Genomic DNA, 20,702 nt, shown 5'->3' with positions numbered 1-20,702 from the left:
AAATAATTGTGTTGAGCCATTTTGATTGATTTTTGTAAGTTTGACTTATGTTGTTAGGCCTTGGTCAAGGTTGATTTGACTTTGCTAGGTTAAGATCATTGGATTTAGGGGATTGATGGAATGTACATTCCATCTTCCAAATTGAATGAATCTTAATTTTGTAAAGGTCCTCCTTTGTCCAATTTGAGTTTGATCCACTCCCCCCCCCCTCTCTTCATCTCATTCCCTTTCTTTATGTATTCATGTCATAATCCTATGATATCTATATATCCTAAGGCTAGTTGATTGCAAAATCAACATAAGTATGGATGAGATTAGACCACCACTTTTGCATATTCTTTTTGTGTATGGTATGTTTCATGAGCATTGTCCATTATACTATGTCTCTAACATGCATTAACCCTAAAATTATATTGCCCAACCTCAAATAGTTGTGACTTCTACATAAGTCCAATTATGATTGATTTACATAACACTAAATTTTGACACAAAAGGCATAGCATTCTAGTTAGTGAGATTGTAAGTCTCCCCTCTTTCATGGTATTATGTGGAAACTTGGCCTTTTTTCCTTCCTTTGGAAGATGTCTTGGTTCAAGGATCCATGCTTGTGATAAGTGGGTTGAATGTTCTCCAAAGAATGACTTAAACAAAAAAAAAGCAATACTAACTTATAACCTATTAACTACTAACATTTAATTTCAAGCATTTATTTTTTATTCACTTTATTTTTTAAGCTTTATTCATTTGCCATTATTCATACCATTCTAATTATTTATGTTAATGTCAATTGTGTGATATATTTTGTTTGTGTATATTATGTGATATATTTTGTTTGTTTGTGTGGTCTACTATATTATGTGACCATTAATGTCCATAATAAGAACAAAAACCCTAAAAAATATCTTATATGGATTGTTGATTTGATCTGAGACAATTGGACTTAGAATTTAGGCAACACTCCCTATGCAAAAGACTTGGCCAATGCCAACTTTCATGTAACCAAGCGCTTGTAATTTGAAACTTCATCTGATACATCATTGAAGACCCATTTTAGTTCATCTGCAACATGATCATTATGAAGTTGTTATTTTGAACCTGTGACTTGTGGAATTTATCTTCTACATGAGCAAATTTGAAGAAGATCATGGAGTTACTAAGCTTGGATGTGGTTATATTTATTTCATTCCTTGCTCTTCAAGTTGATATTTTGTGCGTTATTTGTTGCTTGATTTTAAAGTCCAAGGGAAATTTGGGTTTCTATATGACATACTTGTTTATTGGATTGCAGCCCATTGGTCAGATCTTTTCAACTCTCAACTTTTAAATTTATGCTTAGGATTAGTCTCTCCATCTCCTCCCCATTTCTTTAATTTCAAAATCTCTCCCTCCCTTTTAAAAAAACTTATTTATTTATACTTGTTTTCAAAACATAGACCATATTGCAAACTACAAACTTTGGCCTTAAGCCATTGCATTTTCAAACATCTTTTTTTAATCAAATTTATAAATAGACTTAACTATAATTGACTTAAATAATTCAAAATCCAAAAAGAACTAACTCATTCAAATCATTTTTTAGGCCTTTGTGCCTTTCAAACCTAATTTTTGTTAAAAGCAATGCATCCACTTTGAAATTTATACCATGAACTACGAGGTTTTGATCCCTCATTTTGATGTTGGTACGTAGGCACAAGTCTGAAGGTCTCGTCAAACACAAAAATATAAATTAATGAATTCTTTTCTCATCCCCCATTCTATTTTCTTGCTAACATCATTTGTACAAAAATACATATGCACACAAGAAAGGGCTCCCTAGGAATACCTAGGACACTTTGGGTGCTAACACCTTCCCTCTGTGTAACCAACCCTTTCCCTGTAATCTCTAGCATTTTATTAGTTTTGATTTTAAAACTTCTTATTTATGGGTTTTGTTTGTACTTTTTCCTTTCCCTTTGGAAACAATAAAAGCGCGGTGGTGGCTCTTGTTATTTGATGTCTAGCTTATCCATAGCTTGATGATCATGAATTTACCGCTACAGAAATTAAGTGTCGACTCTGCTGGGGAGTAGTATTCAGTGGGTTTAGCCTAGTTTTTTGTGTGTATATAATTGTATATATTTGATGTTTGTATATTTAATTATATGATATAATCTGCTTGTTGTGCTTGGTGATCTCTGAGTGGTGAGATAAGTTCTAACCCGAACATGAGTGGAATTAAGATAGGAGGATGGTATAGTCATGTTCGACTTATGTGGAGTAATCCTTAACAAGTTGGCTTGAGATCCATCTACTCAGTGGAGACCCTTTTTGATTTGGAAATGTCACACAAGTATTTATGGTTAGGCATTACTATCTCTAATTTGGGGTCCGAGAATTTGAGGACCATAGAACATTTACCCCCTCTTGGCATATTTAGGACGTAATACGCGATGCTACACTCAGACGATTTTCTTTGAGAATATTATGGGTTGATGAGTCAGTCATCCTAACATGTAATATCCGATAGATGGAATTAAGACTCTGGGAACTTTTTAGAACATGATCTACAGGTTTTTATCCTTAGTTCACTCCTTTGGGATGGTTCTTACCCAGACTTCATGCTCATGACTTACAACAAACCCTTGATTCTCGGTTGATCCAATCAAGTCTTGTCAATATCAATGGAACTTGGGTGTTGATAAGGTGTAAACCATAATCAACCAAAATGGATGATTGATCTTGACAATGACTTGATTCATCCCTTGACCTTTGTTTTCCTTGTGTGTGATCCCTTATCTGTGATTGTTGCATTGATGCATTCATGTGCATCATAACATTCATCACTAGAAAATTTCAAGGAACTGAGGTATTATTTGCAAATATTTTCAGATTATGGATTGTGGACGAAGGAACACTAAGAAGTACAATTTCAGATGTCCCGACTTGAAAGGGTTAAGTAATCTAGAATCTTTTGTATTAGATCCTTTGAACTTAAAACAATGTCATGGGAAGCTTCTGTCTATCTTGTCTGCGGATGTGGTTGAAGGACTTTTGAGTGTGTTAGTGCAGTTCTATGAGTTTGGCTACCGTTGCTTCACTTTTCCAAATTAACAACTAGTGCCTACGTTGGAGGAGTATCCCCATATCTTGGGGATACATGTTTCTAGCAAAGTGCCATTTAGTGGATTGGAAGAGATTCCCATATCTCATCTTATAACTGAAGCTCTTCACTTGAAGAAGTCTGAGATAGAGGCTCATTGGGTGAAGAAAGGAGGATTGTTTAGGTTGCCATATGATTTCCTCATCAAGGAAGCTACTGCCTTTGCTCAAGCCGGTAGTATGGATGATTTTGAAGCTATCTTTATGTTGCTCGTTTATGGATTAACTTTGTTACCTCACACACATGCTTTTGTGGAGAACAAATAATGTCTACGATGGTCTCAGAGACTTATGTCTCTCACTAATGATGATATAGTTTGGTATGATCCTTCATTAAGCAGTTCAGACATTATTGATAGTTGTGGTGAATTCTAAAATGTGCCTCTCATTGGTACACAAGGAGGAATTAACTATAACCCTGCTTTGGCTCGTTGTCAACTTGGGTTCCCCTTGAGAGACAAACCTAATAACACTTTGTTAGAAGGTATTTTCTATCAAGAACGTAAAGATCCCCAACATTTGAAGCATAAGATTGTGCATGCTATGCATAATGTGCATAGGAAGGGAAGATCCAAGCTTGGTCCGTGCAATTGTGTAGCTTTAGAAGCTTACACTCTTTGGGTGAAGAAGAGAGGTTTGGAATTGAAGATGCCCTATCCTTGTGAAAGACCTATGTCTATAGTTGTGGTTGAGCCATTAACTCTCCGTAACTAAGATGTTGAGGAGTTGGAAGAAGCACTCGCCAAGATGAAGCGAGAGAAGGATATGTGGGAAGAGCGTTCCCATGCTTTGAGCAAAAAGCGTGAGGAGTTGCAGCTTGAGTCTAAGGACAAAGATGCACTTATTAAGCTACTTGAAGACTGAGTGACAAATAGACAGAGAGAGCCGGAGGTTTCATCTTCTAGCATGGCTCAACCTTCCGTTGCTTGGAAGAAGATTCTTGACCAGCTTGTCCTCAAGAAGACTCAGATGAAGGCTTCTTTTGAGTCCAAGATTTGATGCATTCGATGGAAGTACGCGCATACGGCCAGATCTTTTGACATTGTTGTTAGAGATCCTTAGAACGACTAGTCTCTTTTTTTTCTTGTATTTTTATTTTGGTTTCTGAAATTGTACTCAGTGTAATCCTTCCAATTATATAAATAAAAGAGATTTTTATGGTCATATCAAATTTTTGCAAATAATATAGTAAGTTCATTGAAAATGAAAATAATCAAACATTTCATTTCATGCATCATTTGCACAAACAGGTTTCTCTTTCTCCAGATATCTCATTGGTGTTTCTTCTGTGCTTCAACCAAGTTGACTCATCGGTACAATACTCGTGGCAATCACTATAGAATTATGGAACATCTTAAGCAAGAGAATAGAGATTTGAAAGAGGAGATCTCCCGCCTGACTGCCATGATGGAGTCAGTTCTAGCTGCACAAAGAAAACCTTCTCCAACACCTACAACTCCTCCCCCTCAGAGGACTTTTATTTCATAGGTAACTACCTCTTTTGTTCTCGCAACTTCTGCTCATTTCGCGCCTACCATGCTTGCCGGATTCCCGTGGGGAATGCCTCCAAATTTCGTACCTGAAGGCTTTACGCCTACCTATGTTTCTATGCCGGCATCTAGCCCGGTCATGTCTGTGTCACCACCTCTCGTGCATACCTTACCTCGTATGGAAGACACCATTTATCATTTCGAGCCGTCTGAGGGCCCAAATGTATATGAGAAAATGGATGAAATGAAGGATATATTTCTTGAGTTGCGCAAGGAATTGAAAACTTTGAGAGGTAAGGATTTATTTGGGAAGAGTGCTGCTGAATTATGTCTGGTGCCGAATGTGAAGATTTTGGTGAAATTCAAAGTGCCTGACTTTGAAAAATACAAAGGGAACACATGTCCGCTCAGTCATTTGGTGATGTATGCCTGTAAAATGTCTACCCAAACAGACTACGATCAGCTGTTGATCCACTACTTTCAAGACAGTCTAACCGGTGTTGCATTAAGATGGTATATGGGGTTGGATAGTGCGAGCATCCGCACTTTCAACAATTTGGGGGAAGATTTGTAAAGAAGTAAAAGTACAACATTGATATGGCTCCCGACCGAGATCAGTTGAGATCATTGTCTCAGAAGGACAAGGAAACAGTTAAGGAGTATACAGAGAGGTGGAGAGAACTCGCTACTCATATCAACCCTCCTTTAGAGGAAAAGGAGATGACCAAAATTTTCCTGAAGACCCTTAGCTCATTTTATTATGAGAGGATGATCGCCAGTGCCCCTAGTGATTTTACTGAAATGGTAACTATGGGGATGAGGCTAGGAGAAGGTGTCCGAGAAGGACGGTTGTTTGAGGAAGTATCGTCCAGCAAAAGATACGACAACGGTTTTGGCAGAGGAGGCCTCAGATCAGAAGAAGTCAACCACCCCGTCAATATCATCATCAAGTATCATCAACAATTTCTGTATTTTTAGCAAGTCAATCAGCACCAGTCAACAACAACAACGTCAACAACAACCACAACAATGAACAAACACCTACAACAACAACAATACCAACAATCATCAACAACAGAATGTTGAAAGGAAGAAGGTCTCTTTCGAACCGATTAAGATGACATATGCAGAGCTATACCCATCATTGGTTCTAAAGAACCTACTCCAACCAAGAAACCCTCCGTAAATCCCTAAACCACTTTCGTGGTGGTACAAGCCAGAACTCTGATGTGCTTTTCATCAAGGAGCACTCAGACATGACATTGAGAATTGCTATCCACTCAAGTATGAAGTTCAAAAGCTGGTTAAGAGTGGAATGGTGTCCTTTGAGGACCGTGCGCCCAACGTAAAAGCTAACCCACCCCCTTCCCATGGAAATCCATCTGTTAATATGGTAGACGGTTGCCCAGGGGAGTTCAAGGTATTCGATGTTCGCTTCATTCGAAGGTCCTTGGTGACGATGCATAAGGATATTTGCTTGGTGAGTGAATTTGAGCATGACCATGATGGTTGTGTTAATTCAAGAGGTTGTGAGATTGTGAAAAGAGACATCCAGTGGTTGGTGGATGAGGGTATGATTCAGATTGTTCGATCCCGACACATAGATGATGATGTCAATGTAATTGTTCCCGTGTTTAAGAATCCCGAGATTGTGGTGATTCAATATGATAGCAGTAACAATAATAGTATCAACCAAGAGATTGGTATCACCGTTTATCATACGGTTGGCGGGCCCAGTCCCGTACGCATCCGGTAAGGTTGTTCCTTATCAGTATAATGCAACTATGGTGAAGGATGGTCAAGAGGTTCTGTTACCTATGACCATTTCTATCGTGAGCATTGCTGATGTGACCAAGGTCACCCGCAGTGGTCGAGTGTTTGGGCCGGTGTTCCCAAAAGATATGAAAGATTCAACAGTTGGTAAGAAAGTAGAAGTGCCTGTAGTAGATCCAATTAGTGCTCCAAAGCGTCAGTCTGGTGAATCCAGCAATTTGAAGATTAACGATGATGATGAGGTACTTCGATTGATAAAGAAGAGTAAGTTTAATATGGTGGAGTAGCTGCTCCAAACCCCCTCAAAGATTTCAGCATTGTCTCTGCTTATGAATTCAGAAGCACACAGAGAAGCACATCAAAGAGTTTTAGAGCAAGCGTTTGTGGAACATGATGTTACGGTGGATCGGTTTGATCATATTGTAGCTAGCATCACTTCCTGCAACAATCTCAGTTTCTGCGATGAAGAACTCCCTGAGGAGGATAGGAATCATAACTTGGCTTTGCATATCTCCACGAATTGCAAATATGATGCTTTATCCAATGTACTTGTTGACACCAGATCTTCGTTGAATGTGCTGCCAAAGTCAACATTATCAAAGTTGTCATATCTGGTGTAATCGTCAAAGCTTTTGACGGTTCACACAAAACAGTGATTGGTGAAGTGGACCTTCCGGTGAAGATAGGTTTGAGTGATTTTCAAATTACTTTTCAAGTAATGGATATCCACCGGCCTACAGTTGTCTGTTAGGAAGTCCATGGATTCACGAGGCAGGAGCTGTTACCTCTACATTTCATTAGAAACTCAAATTTGTCAAGAACGGGAAATTAGTCATTGTTGGAGGGGAGAAGGCGTTGTTGGTTAGCCACCTGTCATCTTTCTCTTATGTTGAAGTTGAGGATGAGGTTGGGAATCCATTCCAAGCCTTATTTAGTGCTGTTGAAAAGAGGGTTGGGGCACCTATGTCCTCATTGAAGGATGCAAGGAAGATTTTTGCAGAAGGAATTATTGATCAGTGGGGGCGAGTAGTAGAAGTCTCCGACAACAAGAATAGAACCGGTCTGGGTTTTCAGCAAGGATCGTCAGCTGTTAGATCAGAGGATATGCAACTCAGCTTCCGTAGCGGAGGGTTCATTCATGGCAATGAACAACACTTAGTTGTTATGCTAAAGGATGACGAAGAGGAAGATTGTAACAACTTTATGACGCATTGAAAGGCTTGCAACAATTGGACTGCTGTTGATATCCCTGTTATTATGCATCGATCTAAGTAATTACTTTTATTTGTTTTCAAAAATCCTTCTCATATGCCTAAGGGAGAAGTGAACATTGTTGGGAATTTTCAAATTTGATCATCAATAAAATATAATTCTATTCATCCACACCTATGATGTTTGTTTTTACTTTTTGCTTTATTTTGAAAATGGTAATCACAAAAAACATAAACAAACCATATAATTGTCCATCTGCATAATATTTGGTCATAAATTCACTTCTCTAAAATCAAAGTATCAAATCATTATGCAGGTTGGTTTCTAACCCCATTGAATACAATGATCCTTCTCCTTCTCCAAATTTTGAATTCCCCGTGTTTGAGGCCAAGGAGGAATGTGATAAAGAAGTGAGTGATGAATTGTCTCGTCTTCTTGAGCATGAAGGAAAAGCCATTCAGCCATTCAAAGAGCAGATTGAGCTAGTCAACTTGGGTTCCGAAGATGATGCGAACGAAGTCAAGATAGGGTGTCGACTGTGTCCAGATGTTAAGAAGGGGTTGATTGATCTTTTCCAAGAATATTCAGATGTGTTTGCTTGGTCCTATCAAGACATGCCTGGTTTGGATTTTGAGATTGTAAAGCATATATTGCCGTTGAAACCAGAATGCCCACCAGTCAAGAAGAAGTTGAGAAGAACGCATCCTGATATGGAATTAAAGATAAAAGAAGAAGTGAAAAAGTAGATTGATGTTGGTTTCCTTGTGATCGCGAGTATCCGCAATGGGTGGCCAATATTATGCATGTTCCAAAGAAAGATGGAAAAGTCCGCATGTGTGTTGATTATAGATATTTGAACAAAGCCAGTTCGAAAGATGATTTCCCTCTGCCAGACATTGATATGTTGGTAGATAATACGGTTAAATTCAAAGTATTTTCATTTATTGATGGATCTTCCTAATATAATCAGATCAAGATGGCACCTGAAGATATGGAGAAGACCATATTTATTACACCTTAGGGAACATTCTGTTATAGAGTGATGCCTTTCGGATTGAAGAATGATGGTGCAACATACCAAAGAGCAATGACTACTCTTTTTCATGATATGATGCATAAAGAGAATGCAGTTTATACCGATGATATGATTTCTAAATCTATCAATGAGGAAGAACATGTTGAGCATTTGTTGAAGTTATTCCATCGTTTGAGGAAGTATAAACTACGCTTGAATCCCAATAAGTGTACTTTTGGTGTTTGTTCTGGTAAGTTGTTGGGCTTTATTGTTAGCAAGAAGGGTATTGTAGTTGATCTTGCCAAGGTCAAAGTAATACAAGAGATGCCTGCACCCAAAACTGAGAAGCAAGTCAGAGGTTTTCTCACCCGCTTGAATTATGTATCAAGATTCATTTCACACATGACTACACATGTGTGCCTATATTCAAGCTTCTTCGGAAAGATCAGTCTCGTGATTGGACCGAAGATTTCCAGAAAGCTTTTGACAGTATCAAGGAATATCTGCTTGAGCCTCCGATTTTGTCTTCGCCTGTTGAAGGAAGACCGTTAGTCATGCATTTAACTGTGCTTGATGATTGTATGTGTTGCGTTCTTGGTCAGCAAGATGAAACTGGAAAGAAAGAATATGTTATTTACTACCTCATTAAGAAGCTCACCAACTGTGAGACTCGGTATTCTATGCTAGAGAAGACTTGTTGCGCATTGGCTTGGGCTGCTAAGCGTCTGCGTCAATATATGTTGAATCATACCACTCGGTTGATATCCATAATGGATCCAATCAAGTATATGTTTGAGAAGCCTGCTTTAACTGGGAGAATTTCCCGTTGGCAGATGTTGTTATCATAGTATGATATTGAATATCGATCTCAGAAAGAAATCAAAGGTAGTGTCTTGGATGAACATTTGGCTCACCAACTGATCGAAGATTACCAGTCAGTGTAGTATGATTTTCCTGATGAAGAGATCTTGTACCTTAAAATGAAAGATTGTGATGAACCATTACTTGAAGAAGCGCCAGAACCTGGTTCCCGTTGAGGCATGGTATTTGATGGAGCTATTAATCAATATGGTAATGGCATTGGGGAAGTGATTATTACTCCTCAAGGCACGCATTTTCCGTTTACAGCTAGATTGACTTTCAAGTGTACAAACAATATGGCAGAAGATGAAGCTTGCATTATAAGGCTCGAAGAGGCCATTGATCTCAGAATCAAGCATTTATATGTCTTTGGAGATTCAACTTTGGTTGTGAATCAGATCAAAGGAGAATGGGATATAAATCAACACGATTTGATACCATATAGAGATTATGCGAGGAGGATTTCAAATTTCTTTACAAAGGTTGAAGTTCATCATATCCCTCGAGATGAAAATCGGATGGCAGATGCTCTTCCAACGTTGGCATCAATGATTATGGTAAAGTATTAGAATGAAGTTCCCAATTTGACTGTAATGCGTCTTGATAGGCCAGCTCATGTGTTTGCTGTTGAAGAGGTCAAAGACGGAAAGCCGTGGTATTATGATATCAAATGTTTCCTCCAAAGTCAGGTTTACCCATCTAGGGCATCTTTGAAAGATAAGAAGACTTTGAGGAGATTAGCCGACAACTGCTACCTGAATGGTGATGTTTTGTACAATAGAAACTTATATATGGTTTTGCTCAGATGTGTGGATAGACACGAAGCAGACCTGTTGATGACTGAAGTCCATGAAGGTTCCTTTGGTACTTATTCCAATGGACATGCAATGGTGAAGAAGATGTTGCGAGCAAATTAATATTGGCTGACGATGGAATCCGACTGTTGCAAGTTTGTGAAGAAATGCCACAAGTGTCAAATATATGTAGATAAGGTTCATGTTCCTCCAACACTGTTGAACGTCATTTCCTCTCCATGGCCCTTCTCCATGTGGGGAATTGATATGATTGGCATGATCAAGCCCAAAGCTCCGAACGTACATCGTTTCATTTTAGTGGCAATTGATTACTTCACAAAATGGGTTGAAGTGGCATCGTATGAAAATGTAATCAAGCAAGTTATTGTAAGGTTTATCAAGAATCAGATTATATGTCATTATGGTGTGCCAAGTAAGATCATTACTGATAATGGATCAAACTTGAATAATAATATGGTGGAATCTCTTTGCAAATACTTCAAGATCGCACATCATAATTCATCTCCATACAGACCTAAGATGAATGGGGTTGTTGAAGCTGCAAACAAGAACATCAAGAAGATTATTCAGAAGATGGTTGTAACATATAAGGATTGGCATGAGATGCTCCCATTTGCTTTGCACGGGTATCGTACATCCATCCGCACCTCAACAGGGGCAACCCTTTTCTCTCTTGTATATGGTATGGACGTAATGCTCCCCGTAGAGGTTGAGATCCCTTCATTGCGTGTGCTCATGGAAGCCAAGTTGACTGAGGCTGAATGGTGTCAGACCTGGTTTGATCATATGAATTTGATAGAAGAAAAGAGGTTAACTGCCATGTGTCATGGCCAGTTGTATCAACAGAGAATGAAGAAAGCTTTTGATAAGAAGGTCAGACCTCGTTTGTTCAGAGAAGGTGACCTTGTGCTCAAGAGAATTCTATCTTTCAAACCTGATTCTAGGGGAAAATTGACTCCTAATTATGAAGGCCCATATGTTGTCAAGAGAGCCTTTTCAGGAGGTGCTTTGATTCTTACAACTATGGATGGTGAAGAGTTCACTCTTCCTGTGAACGTATATCCAGTCAAGAAATACTTCGCCTAAAAAGAAAAGAACCGCTCGCTAAGTTGAAAACACGAAAGGGCGACTTATGCAAAAATGAGCGACTCGGTGGATTGAAAACCCGAAAGGGCGATCCAGGCAAAAGTTAGAGACATAAAAACAGAAAAGAATTATCCCGATAAATTGAGTACCCCATCTTGGGGAAATTTATGCAAAAATTAGGGATTATGGCAAGTAACTGCATCCTGCTGATCTTTAGATTTAGAGACTTTGTTGAGCACAATGGTCGACGGTGATTCATCATCCCTAGTAGCGGCAATGAGAACAGTGGACATCAAGAGTTAGTGGAAGGATTAGTGGTCATTTATATTCAGTGTAACCCTTTTCCATGTAAATTACCATTTTCAACTTTGTAAAGATCTATGGAGTCTTGTCATTTACAGACTACCATTATATTAAATAAAGTTGAGCTTTTATCCAATTGTTTCCACTCTTGTTTATTTCATCCAAATTGATTTAAATTTTATTAAGATCACTTTTGAAAATTAAAGTTTTAATCAAAACATGTTTGCTTAAACATATAAAAGCAGTAAATTTAAACAATCAATATCAATAGTGGTTCGAAAGCAATAAGCCCTAAGTGTGGAGCATCATTGGTTCTCCCCAAGCAGTAGGCATAATTTCTCTTTCATCCCTGTCTGCATGTTCAACACCTGGTGTTTCTTGATTTCCCTAGACGAGTAATTCTCGGTCATCCCCAACCGAGTTTATGACTATTCCTAGCTGAGTACGGACATTTTGTTACGATAATTTGCGTGATTTCGGCAGAATATTGGTTTCCCAGTCAGTCGCCATCAGATTTTCTCCCTGTCAGAGTTTTCTCCTAGTTTCTGGGCAGCTATTTGTGTTTATCCTCTGCATGGTTGTCCCCCATTTGATATGGTGTTAACCTAAAATTCCCCGTAGACTCGATAAAAGTCTTTCTCAGCAGATCTCCTTCTTCCCCAGCTAGGTTTGGGCCTTTGGGATGTTGATCTCTCTTTTCTCCAACAGTTGCTTCCCTCTTTTGTGGATTGACCGAGAATTGTATCGATGATTCAAATTCTGCGACACCCTTGTATCCTTTGCGGTCGTTTTGTCAGCATAATCATCATACATACATATACACTCATATAATTTCATGGTTGCATCATCACACTTGTTGACTCATTCTTGTGAATATTATTTTGTGTTATGTTGGTACTTTATCCCCAAACGAGTTTGGTGTCTGTCCTCCCTCAAACATAGAGTGTCAGCCCCCTAAGCAGAAAGGTTTTAACCTTTCTCCTTTCCCCACTGAGTTATTTCCTTGTGGATGATTAGTATTTTAGTTTCCTCCCCAGTTGATTATCTGGATGGAACCACCCCCCTTGAGTTATATCCTCATTGGGTTGAGTCTTGATTGACCGTTTCTTTCTAGATCCTACCTAGATAGATGTTTTGGGTCCCCTAAGAGTTTATTACCCAGTAACTGGTAATATTATTCTTGGTTTGCAGTTTGATACTTCTGGCCTAATACCTGGCAAAAGTACCCTCATTTTCTCCCCAGTGGAGTCCCCAGCGGATTCATTTTATGTTTCCTCAGGAAGTATATCCTTGATATGTTCATCCTAACCAATGACGAATATTTTATTCCTCTGTTGTGAGTTTATCCTTGATATGTTCATCCTAACCGATGACAGATACTCTCGTCCTTGGTATTCTACCCAGTAAAAAGGTAGTTGTAATCCTTATTTTTCTCCCCTAGAGGGTTAATCCTTGATATGTTCATCCTATCCGATCTCGGGTTTTCTTCTCTTTGCGGTCATCTGCCCAGTAACCGGTAGTTGTATATCTTGCTTTTCTCCCTTCACAGAGTCTATCCTTGATATGTTCATCTTAACAGATGATATATTTTCTCTTTGATGGTAGTCTATCCAGCATTACATAGATGTAATTCCTACTTTTTGTTCAATTGGTTTACCTTGATATGTTAATCCTAACCGATGACATATATCCTCCTCGACATCCCCAAGCAAGTCTATCCTTGATATGTTCATCTTAATCGATGACAGATTTTCTTTCCTTTGAGCCTATCCTTGATATGTTCACTTTAACCAAGTGACGGATATTCTCATTTTTGGTCTTCTATCCAGTAACTGGTAGTTGTAAATCCTATTTCCGTAGTTTTCCCCTAGCAAGGCTATTCTTACCCAGTAACTTTTAATGAATACACCCTCTTGGCAGTTCTCAGTGAGTCATCCTTGATATGATCATCCTAACCGATGAAGGATGTCCACTTTGTTAGATCTTTATTATCTCCTTACCCCGTAACTGGTAATGGATAATAGATTTTTGCTCCTCGTGTTGTGAAGTTTATTTCTTCCCCAGTTGAGTTGATTGCGCATTTCCTTAGTGAAATCGCTTTTCCTGCAAATGCTTTTGTTTACCTGGCCGAGTCCTTCCATTTTTATGGAATTCCTCTAGTCTCCCAGTAGTCTTTAAGTCATAGCCTGGCCTATGCATACCCCTTTTATTCCCCCAGAGTCTTTGTTTCCCCGGTGAGCCTTCCTTACGGAATGCATTGTGCTACTGCGGACTTTCGGTCGCTCTGATTTCTTTTCCTTTGTGGCAACATTTCCTCACAGAGAATTTGTTTTTACATTGATATCATATGCATCATGAGGTCTCTTAGGGACAAAAATTTGTTTCTATATGTTGTTATTTAAGCCCATTCTACTGATTCAAAATGAAGACTTTAACCTTCACCTCCTCAGTTAGAATGTCCTTAAATAGGGGCAACTGTAAGACCCCAATTTTGGCCCTAAGGTCCCTCATGTAATCTCATCATATGCATTAGCATTAGGATCATACCTTGGCATCCTCCTTACCCCTCTTTCTTTGGGTTTGTTTTGAGAGAGATCACCAAGCATTATGTAATTCTATCATACTTGTATATTATCATTTTACTAACCAAAATACCAATAATATGTCTTTGCATTTGCCTAACTCTTTTGTAGGTAGGGCATGTTCACCCTTGTTCTATCAAGTTCACATCTAGGGTTTGAGACCCTCATGGCTAATAGCACAACCAAGGAATGATCCACAATGTCTCTAAGCATCATATATGAGTCCCAATAATCTTTACATGTTATTTTTATCAAATATTCTTCAAGAGTTTGGAGTTGGTTTGCCTTGGAAACCCTAGTTTGTATAGGTTTCTTGGGTAACTTCTTCAACAAGCTTCCTCATCAATTGTTCAAATTCCTCAAGGGACACTTCAAATTTCATCATTTTATGCATATTTGATCTACCATGACCTTAAAAAGTCAAGAGATTTGCAAGTTAGCAAGTTGGTTGATGGTGGTTGGCCAGATGAATTCATCTGATCAAAATTGGGTCTCTCCTACAATTTTGATCATATGAAAATTATTCGAATAGAAACGTTACTCTAAATGACATTCCAAACAACTTTAATCTTGATTTCTAGAGCTAATTTTGCTTGGAAAGTCATTTTCTATGTTGAAACATTATAGGTCATTTTGTCTAAACCCTAATTTGAAAGTCAACTTCCCAAGGCCATAACTTGCCAAATTTTTATGCGATGAAAGATTTACAAGTTTCACAATCAAATTCAAGATGCCTAGTTCAACTTTGATGTTTGGAGTGAAAGCTAAATCAACTTTTATGAACATGTGATATGAGGATACATTATAGGTTATTTTGGACCAATACCATTGAACAAGTGATTTTCCTCAACTTTAAAAATGCATAACTCTCTCATTCTAAATCTAAATAATGTCAAATTGGTGACCATTTTTAATGTATTTGAAAGCTATAAAACTTTGATGAAGACATGTTTCTCATTTGGAGCTCACATGAAAAGTTTAGTAAGGTGGAACATTGAAGTATATGACTTAACACTTAGAAAAAATTTCAACATCTTGAAATTTCCAAACTTCCACCTCAAAGTTCACCATTATCCAAGTTCCAAATGGAAAAGTGTTCAACATAAGAGTTATTCCTCTTGATCTAATACTTCCAAAGGGTCCCAATTCATTCATTTTGGATAAGGTTTGCTAGGGTTGTGCATGGTGTTAGCAGGCCTGCATCAATTGGAAAAATCAAACCTTAAAATGACCATTTCACTTTGCCTTTCCATTCAAGCTTCATTCAGACTTCAGCACGGTTGAATTTGGACCTTAGTGCGCTGCTTCATGGGCCTATACATGCTCGTTCAAGCATGAACATGACATTGCCAATTTTGGGAGGAATTTCAAGTGTGCAAATAACACTTCAATTTGCTATAAATAAAGACCCTCTGAGCTCATTTGAGAAGACCCTTGCGTGCCAGCTTTGCCTCCACTCTTCAAACCCTCATAATTCAAAGGAAAACGTGATAATTTTCACTTGAAAATTGAGTTTGAATCTCACTGTTTGGAGATTCAAAAACTTCAGGATCCAAAGCTTTGTACCAATCCTAAACCACTTTTGCAAGCTACTGGAGCAATATCAAACGTGAATTGAAGCAAGAAAGACCAAGTTCTGCACAACATTGAAGGTATTTTCAAGATTTTTTCTTCTCTTTGATTTTCACTCAATTCTCATCAATTCTCTTGGATCTTTGGTTGTCTGAAGTCCTACCAATATAGGCAAGAAGATTGAGTTGTTTTGAGGTCAAATTGAAGGAACTTAGTTGACACACCTCAAAATCCAACTCCTCAAATCTTTCTATATATGTGGAGTTAGTTAAAATTGAGGTCAGATTCTTGCTCTACACCATTTTCTCTTTCAGATCATGCCCTAAGTTTTTTATTTTTATCATGGTCATCATTTTCGCCTGAGAAGGTGACCGACTTTTGGCTCTGGCAGTGAGGTGGCACGATTCAGAACCATTGATCCCTTTCAAATTGTTTTAACCACAAGCATTTATTCTGATAACCACTTGCGTGACGCGCTGACTGAGTTCCATCAAGACCGTGTGTTTGTGTCCACTTGATCTGCCACCTCAATTAATGAGGGAGATCAAGTGGTCCACGTTTTTTTGTAATTTCTGATTTTCATTTTATTCCTTTGATTTTCATTAATTCATATTAATTTTAATATTAATCCAAAAAATATGAGAGTTTCACCAAAAAAATTTAAATAAAATTCTCTTCCATATTTTGAATTAAAATTATTTTTTGGATCATTATTAATATTTTTCATGCTTTAATTGATTTTGTGATTATTTTTAATTGTTTAAAAATACTTTTAAGTTTCCAAAAATTCTGAAAAAATTTCTCCAAGGTTCTTTGACCTTGTTTGACCTATGATAAATCTCATGGCCATTTCTTTGGTGTTTTGATAAGGTTTTAGGAATTTGACCAACCATATTTAATATAATTCATTATTTTTAGTATTTTTAATTGAATAAATGCCAAATAATTGTGTTGAGCCATTTTGATTGATTTTTGTAAGTTTGACTTGTGTTGTTGGGTCTTGGTCAAGGTTGATTTTACTTTGCTAGGTTAAGATCATTGGATTTAGGGGATTGATGGAATGTACATTCCATCTCCCAAAATGAATTAATGATCTTAATTTGGTAAAGGTCCTCCTTTTTCCAATTTATGTTTGATCCACTTCCCCTCCCTCTTCATCTCATTCCCCTTCTTTATGCATTCATGTCATGGTCCTATGATATCTCTATATCCCAAGGCTAGTTTATTGCAAAATCAACATAAGTATGGATGAGATTAGGCCACCACTTTCGCATATTCTTTTTGTGTGTGGTATGTTTCATGAGCATAGTCCATTATATTATGTCTCTAACATGCATTAACCCCAAAATGATATTGCCCGACCTCAAATAGTTGTGACTTCTATATAAGTCCAATTACGATTGCTTAACATAACGCTAAATTTTGACACAAAAGGCATAGGATTCTAGTTAGTGATATTGTAAGTCTCCCATCTTTCATGGTATTTTGTGGAAATTTAAACTTTTTCCTTCCTTTGGAAGATGTCTTGGTTCAAGGATCCATGCTTGTGATAAGTGGGTTGAGTGTTCTCCAAAGATTGACTTAAACAAAAAAAAGCAATACTAACTTCTAACCTATTAACTACTAACATTTAATTTCAAGCCTTTATTTTTAATGCACTTTATTTTTTAAGCTTTATTCATTTGTCATTATTCATACCATTCTAATTATTTATGTTAATGTCATTTTCACTTTGTCCATTTAGACCATATTGCGTGATATATTTTGTTTGTGTATATTGTGTTTGTTTGTGTGGTCTTTGACCATTAGTGTACATAGTAAGAACAAAAACCCTAAAAAATATGTTTTGTGGATTGTTGATTTGATCTGAGACAATTGGGCTTAGAATTTAGGCAACACTCCCTATGTAAAGGACTTGGCCAATGCCAACTTTCATGTAACCAAGTGCTTATAATTTGAAACTTCATTTGATACTTCATTGAGACCCACTTGAGTTCATCTGCAACATGATCATTATGAAGTTGTTATTTTGAACCTATGACTTATGGAATTCATCTGCTACATGAGCAAATTATAAGAAGATCATGAAGTTACTAAGATTGAATGTGGGTATCTTTATTTGATGTCTTGCTCTTCAATTTGATATTTTATGCATTGTTTGTTGCTTGATTCTAAATTCCAAGGGAAATTTGGGTTTTTATATGACATTCGTGTCTATTGGATTGCATCCCATTGGTCAGATCTTTTCAACTCTTAACTTTTAAATTGATGCTTAGGATTAGTCTCTCCATCTCCACCTCATTTATTTAATTACAAAATCTCTCCCTCCCTTTTAAAAAAATTCTTTGTTTGTACTTGTTTTCCAAACATAGACCATATTGCAAACTAGAAACTTTGGCTTTAAGCCATTGCATTTTCAAACATCTTTTTTAATCAAATTTATAAATAGACTTAACTATACTTGACTTAAATATTTCAAAAGCCAAAAAGAACTAACTCATTCAAATCATTTTTTAGGCCTTTGTGCCTTTCAAACCTAATTTTTGTTAAAAGCAATGCATCCACTTTGAAATTTATACCCCGAACTACGAGGTTTTGATCCCTCATTTTTATGTTGGTACATAGGCACAAGTCTGAAGATCTTGTCAAACACAAAAATATAAATTAATGATCTCTTTTCTCATCCCCCCATTCAATTTGCTTGTTAACATCATTTGTATAAAAATACATATGCACACAAGAAAGGGCTCTCTAGGAGTACCTAAGACACTTTGGATGCTAACACCTTCCCTCTGTGTAACCAACCCCCTTACCTGTAACCTCTGACATTTTATTAGTTTTGATTTGAAAACTTTTTATTTATGGGTTTTGTTCGTACTTTTCCCTTTTCCCTTTGGAAATGATAAAAGCGCGGTGGCGACTCTTGTTATTTGATGTTTAGCTTATCCAAAGCTTGATGATCATGAATTTACCGCTACAAGTATATCCTTGATATGTTCATCCTAATTGATGACAAATATTTTCTTCCCCTACTTGGAGTCTATCCTTGATATGTTCATCCTATCCGGTGACAGATATTCTCTCTTTGGTGTTCTTCCTAGTAGAAAGGTAGTTGTAATCCTTATTTTATTTCCCAGAGAGTTAATCCTTGATATGTTCATCCTAACCGATGACAGGTTTCCTTCTCTTTGCGGTCTTCTTCCCAGTAACCGGTAGTTGTAAATCCTGCTTTTCTCCTCTCGCATAGTTAATCCTTGATATATTCACTTTAACCAAGTGACGGATATCCTCTTGGTGGTCTTCTATCTAGTAACTGATAGATGTAATCCCTATTTCTTCCCTCGGAGTCTATCCTTGATATGTTGATCCTAACCGTGACGGGTATTCTCTTTGATGGTATTCTATTAAGCATTCGATAGATGTAATTCCTACTACTTTTTGTTCAGATGGTTTATCCTTGATATGTTCATCCTAACCGAAGACGGGTATCCTCCTTAACATTCCCAGGAAAGTCTATCCTTGATATGTTCATCTTAACCAATGACACATTTTCTTTCCTTTGAGTCTATCCTTGATATGTTCACATTAACCAATCATGGATATTCTCTCCTTTCGGTCTTCTGCTCAGTAACCGGTAGTTGTAAATCCTATTTTCAGTTTTCCCCAGCAAGTTTATTCTTACCCAGTAACCGGTAATGAATCCACCTCCTAGCGGCCCTCAGTGAGTCATTCTTGATATGTTTACCTTAACCGGTAACAGGTGTCCTCTCTGTCAGATTTTATTATCTCCATACCCAGTAACGGATAGTGGATACTAGATTTCTGCTCCTCCTTTGTTGAAATTTATCTCTTCCCCATTGAGTTGAGTGCGTATTTCCTTAGTGAAATTGCTTTTCCTGCATGGTTCGAGTATTTCAGTTTTATTATAATTTACTTGTTTCCCCCTGCAAACGTCCTTTGTTTCCTCGGCTAAGTCTTTCCATCTTCATGGAATTCCTCTAGTCCCCCAGCAGTTTTTAAGTCGTAGCCTGGCCTACGCATAAACCTTTTTCCCCCAGAGTCTCTGTCTCCCTAGTGAGTTTTCCTTATGGAATGCATTACACTCCTGCAGCCTTTCGGTCTCTCCAGATTCTTTTCCTTTGTGGCAACATTACTTCCCAACAAAGAGTTGATTTTACATTCATATCATATGCATCATAAGGTCTCTTATGGACCAAAATTTGTTTCTATATGTTGTTATTTAAGTCCATTCTACTGAGTCTATACGAATATTTTAACCTTCACCTCCTCAGTTAGAATGTCCTTAAAAAGGGGCAGCTGTAAGACCCCAATTTTGACCCTAAGATCTCTCATGCTATCTCATCATATGCATTGGCATTGGGATCATACCTTGGCATCCTCTTTACCCCTCATTCATTGGGTTTGTATTGGGAGAAATCACCAAGCACTATATGATTGTATCGTACTTTGTATTTTATCATTTACTAACCAAAATACCAAAAACATGTCTTTGCATTTGTGTGACTCTTTTGTAGGTAGGGCACTCGATCACCTTTGTTCTATCAAGTTCACATCTAGGGTTTAAGACCCTCATTGCTAAGAGCTTAACCAAGGAATGATCCACAATGGCTCTAGGCATCATATATGAGTCCCTATTATCTTTACATGTTATCATGATCAAGCATTCTTCAAGAGTTTGGAATTGGTTTGCCTTGGAAACCCTAGTTCATCTAAGTATGTTGAGTAACTTCTTCAACAAGCTTCTTCACCAATTGATCAAATACTTCAAGGGACACTTCAAATTCACTATCTTATGCATATATTATCTTCCACGAGTCCAAAAAGTCAAGAGAAT

This window comes from Lathyrus oleraceus, chromosome 3 (assembly GCF_024323335.1).
Source record: "Lathyrus oleraceus cultivar Zhongwan6 chromosome 3, CAAS_Psat_ZW6_1.0, whole genome shotgun sequence".
Lineage (NCBI taxonomy): Eukaryota > Viridiplantae > Streptophyta > Magnoliopsida > Fabales > Fabaceae > Lathyrus > Lathyrus oleraceus.
This window is presented reverse-complemented; position numbering follows the sequence as displayed.